The sequence below is a fragment of the Halichondria panicea genome, chromosome 2 (genome assembly GCF_963675165.1).
Source record: "Halichondria panicea chromosome 2, odHalPani1.1, whole genome shotgun sequence".
NCBI classification, from domain to species: Eukaryota; Metazoa; Porifera; class Demospongiae; order Suberitida; family Halichondriidae; genus Halichondria; species Halichondria panicea.
This window is the reverse complement of record NC_087378.1, coordinates 4083620-4088619: the sequence shown is the minus strand read 5'-3', so window position 1 is coordinate 4088619 and position 5000 is coordinate 4083620. Positions and strand designations below refer to the sequence as shown.

General features: G+C 48.5%; 1 non-coding gene across 1 annotated transcript; it reads left to right on the top strand.

The window, feature by feature from the left end:
* Nucleotides 1-2179: 2179 nt before the first annotated feature.
* On the top strand, nucleotides 2180-3973 carry LOC135332676 (small subunit ribosomal RNA). Its single transcript, XR_010393522.1, has one exon. It is a non-coding gene; the product is annotated as a small subunit ribosomal RNA (ribosomal RNA).
* Nucleotides 3974-5000: the final 1027 nt, after the last annotated feature.

Here is a 5000-nt window from a genome sequence, read left to right as displayed (position 1 = left end):
GTCATTATAGTCATGGCACTGCAAGCAACTGAAGTATGTGATGATGGCTACTTGCAAACAGTAATTGTATAATTACGCACGTATAATTATAACTATCCTAATTATAGTGAGTGACACAGGAAAAATATCTAAATTTCTTATACTTTCAGGATACAAAATTTCCTGTAGACTTATGAATGTTACACAAGTCCTGAACTACTTCAGGAATAGTAAAGGAAACTATACAGGAAATGTTGCACTATCCTTTGTAAGTAGGTTGCAGGACACTTACAGGACACCTCAGGAAATGTGCAGATTTTATGGGCTGCAATGGGCTGCAATGAAGCAGCACTGTAGCAGGAAATTTAAATATTTTCCCTGAGTGAGTGAGTGAGTGAGTGAGTGAGTGAGTGAGTGAGTGAGTGAGTTATATATACCTTCATTGAGCCATGCTTCATTTGATCATAACAATATCAAGCTTATCTTCAAGTAGTATTGTATTGTACGTTGCTAACAATACGCAAATAATGTACAGTAAATTGAAGTGGGAATAAAAGTAGTGGGTAAAAAGTTGTAATGTTCATGGAGTGTAAAGTCAACGAGCACTTAAGGCCCTATTATTTCTATTTTCCAGCCTAAAGTCCTCGTGGTGGAAAAAATTAATGTTAGTGTAATGAAGTCTAGTTACAAAGCGGCCCCTTACAAAGCGCCTAGTTACAAAGTAGCTTCAATGGGTAGTTATAATTAGAAGCTGCAGCTGGTAGTTAAAGCAGCAATTGTTGTGTAGCTTGTGAAGCTATGTTGTAGCTGGCTGACTGGCCGGCCCACCAACCTACCTACCTACCTACCTACCTACCTACCTACCTACCTACCTACCGACCGACCGACCGACCGACCGACCGACCGACCGACCGACCGACCGACCGACCGACCGACCGACCGACCGACCGACCGACCGACCGACCGACCGACCGACCGACCGACCGACCGACCGACCGACCGACCGACCGACCGACCGACCGACCGACCGACCGACCGACCGACCGACCGACCGACCGACCGACCGACCGACCGACCGACCGACCGACCGACCGACCGACCGACCGACTGACTGATGAATAGTAAGAGGTGGCTGGCTGGCTGGCTGGCTGGCTGGCTGGCTGCTGGCGAATAGATGTTGTGCTGCAATATAGTGAGTGAGTGAGTGAGTGAGTGAGTGAGTGAGTGTACTATAATACTATACAGAATCTTTGCAACAAGACAGTAAAAGCATAGAGCATTACCCTTCCTTATATGGAATTTGAGTACACACACTGTGGTCTGTTTTACTACTTAAATGTATGAGCACATCCCATATATAATAAGGAACCACAGTGCTCAACACACTTGTTTCTATTTGTGTTGCAAAGATTGTGCAATCTCCAGTATTGTATTGTAACTGTATGTTAGCCATGTATAACTTGAACTGTATGTTTAGCGGAATGGAAGGGTGCAGACGGGGAACAGTGCAGATGGGAACATTGCAGAGGGGATTTGCGCGCCGGAAAATTGGAGCAATTACCATACAAGTGCAGACGAATGAAGGAATGAACGCGCGTAGCGCGAAAATTTGAGCAATATATCGCAAGCAATTACCATACAAGTGCAGACGAATTGAACAATGTGACCACGTGGGCTAGATAAGCAACCAAACAAGAGTGTCGTACAAATGAGCGTGTTGATAGGTCGTGAAGTGGGGTGTTGTGGCAAAAAAAGTCACGCTTAATTACATACGAGACGAGTTCCAGCGTTGCTCCTAGTGACGGGTGCTGTGTAGGGTGACTGCAGCGGTTCATCCGTGTGTCCGCATCGTTGTAGACTGCCTGTGTCGGCGGGCGTCTGACCTGCTGGTGACTGGTCATCAGTGGGCTGGCTCCCTCCGGTCGAGTGCAGTTAGGTTTGCATCATTTCACGAATCACGAGTGCATTCGTACGGTCTCGCTGCCGGTCGATCCCCGTGATTGACTGTATCTGCAGGCAACGAGTGGGCCTCAGCTGCCCTCTCCTGCCTTCAGTTGGTGAGTCTGTGGCCGAGGATTTGCAAAATTGTTGAACCCTCTGCGGTCCGCGTGGCCGCACTGGTGTGATGCGTTGGCCGGCCCTCTGAACGAGGACGGTCGAGTGACACAGTGCGTCTCGCACGCTCTGGCGTCCCGATAGTTACCTGGTTGATCCTGCCAGTAGTCATATGCTTGTCTCAAAGACTAAGCCATGCATGTCTAAGTATAAACGCTTCTATACTGTGAAACTGCGAATGGCTCATTAAATCAGTTATAGTTTATTTGATGGTTTCTTACTACTTGGATAACCGTGGTAATTCTAGAGCTAATACATGCACAAAGTCCCGACTCTTCGGAAGGGATGTATTTATTAGATCCAAAACCAATGCGAGTCTCTCGGGGCTCGGTTTCTTGGTGATTCATGATAACTGCTCGAACCGTATGGCCCTTGCGCCGACGGTGCTTCATTCAAATTTCTGCCCTATCAACTTTCGATGGTACGGTAGTGGCCTACCATGGTTGCAACGGGTGACGGAGAATTAGGGTTCGATTCCGGAGAGGGAGCCTGAGAAACGGCTACCACATCCAAGGAAGGCAGCAGGCGCGCAAATTACCCAATCCCGACTCGGGGAGGTAGTGACAATAAATAACAATGCCGGGCTATTGTAGTCTGGCAATTGGAATGAGTACAATCTAAATCCCTTAACGAGGAACAATTGGAGGGCAAGTCTGGTGCCAGCAGCCGCGGTAATTCCAGCTCCAATAGCGTATATTAAAGTTGTTGCAGTTAAAAAGCTCGTAGTTGGATTTCGGGGTGGCCTGCCTGGTCCACCGCAAGGTGAGTACTGGTCAGCCGCCCTTCCTCTCGAAAGCCCCGACTGCTCTTCACTGCAGTGGTCGGGTAGTTCGGGACGTTTACTTTGAAAAAATTAGAGTGTTCAAGGCAGGCTATCGCCTGAATACATTAGCATGGAATAATGGAAGAGGACCTCGGTCCTATTTTGTTGGTTTCTAGGGCCGAAGTAATGATTAAGAGGGACAGTTGGGGGCATTCGTATTTAATTGTCAGAGGTGAAATTCTTGGATTTATGAAAGACGAACTAGTGCGAAAGCATTTGCCAAGGATGTTTTCATTAATCAAGAACGAAAGTTAGGGGTTCGAAGACGATCAGATACCGTCGTAGTCCTAACCATAAACTATGCCGACTAGGGATCGGTGGATGTTAATGTTTGACTCCATCGGCACCTTATGAGAAATCAAAGTCTTTGGGTTCCGGGGGGAGTATGGTCGCAAGGCTGAAACTTAAAGGAATTGACGGAAGGGCACCACCAGGAGTGGAGCCTGCGGCTTAATTTGACTCAACACGGGGAAACTCACCAGGTCCAGACATAGTAAGGATTGACAGATTGAGAGCTCTTTCTTGATTCTATGGGTGGTGGTGCATGGCCGTTCTTAGTTGGTGGAGTGATTTGTCTGGTTAATTCCGATAACGAACGAGACCTTAACCTGCTAACTAGTCACACCATTCCCGAATGGTGGCCGACTTCTTAGAGGGACAACTGGCTCCGAAGCCAGTGGAAGTTTGAGGCAATAACAGGTCTGTGATGCCCTTAGATGTTCTGGGCCGCACGCGCGCTACACTGACGAAGCCAGCGAGCCTCTCCTACGCCGAAAGGTGCGGGGAATCTTGTGAAACTTTGTCGTGCTGGGGATTGATTTTTGAAATTCTTGATCATCAACGAGGAATTCCTAGTAAGCGCAAGTCAGCAGCTTGCGTTGATTACGTCCCTGCCCTTTGTACACACCGCCCGTCGCTACTACCGATTGAATGGTTTAGTGAGAACTTTGGACTGGAACTCTCTTGTTCAGCAATGAACGAGAGAGAGCCCGGGAAGCCGTTCTAACTGTATCATTTAGAGGAAGTAAAAGTCGTAACTAAGGCGCTGTATCAGAGGTATGTTAAAGTTGTGGAAGTCTGATTTTGTCATCAGGCAGGGCCAAGCCGTTCGGGAGACAACCATTGTTTATCAACGAGGTCTGTTGCAAGGCGATTCCCTATCTCCTTTGATGTTTTGTCTGTGCATTGCGCCATTGTCATGGGCTTTGCGAAGAAGGGCTGGAGTGGTGTCAGCCAGACTGGGAATCAAGATAACGCATACCCTGTTCATGGACGACCTCAAGGTCTATGCCAGTTCAGAGGGGTCTCTCCGCAGAACGCTCCGGAAGGTCGTGAGGGTGTCAACCGCTATGGGAATGCAGTTGAACATCAAGAAGTGCGCCACCGCTAGCATGGTCGGTGGAGTGCCTATGCACACAGGGCTATTAAAGATCTCTGGGGAAATCTTCCCCAGGGCGGACCAAGAAGACCCTTATAAATACCTTGGGATCCTTCAAGTGCTTCAACCACTGGCTAGGGACACTCAGGAGAGGTTAAGGAAAACATACTGCGAAAGGCTCAACACCATCTGGAAGTCGAGCCTCAGTGCTCGGAAGAAGGTGACGCTAACAAACTCATATGCAAGCTCCGTATTCAGGTACTATTTTGCGTTCCTGCCGTGGTCGAAGACCATCCTGCAAAAACTTGACCGCTTCGCAAGAAGGGCGATGGTTACCAACAAATGTCATCACGAAGTAGCGGCAATTCAACGTGTCCACCTCCCGAGGGCTAAGGGTGGCAGGGGAGTTACTTCTGTTGTTTCCATCTGGGAGCAAGAGGTAGTGTCCACTGCTCTCTACCTGATGGGAGCAAAACACTACGTGATGCCAGAGATTTGTGGTGTTCTTCGGAGCAGCAGTGGAGGGTCCACCATCTTCAGTCAGGCAACAGCAATCGTGGAGAAGTACTGCACCAATCAGACGCTTGGTGTTACGGAAGTAGTGTCATCAATATCCCAGGTAGGTGTGTCCAAAGCCTCGGCGCTCATGGGACTCAGGAGCGGGCAATGGGAGCAACTCCTGGAAAAACTACGTGGAAAGAGGAT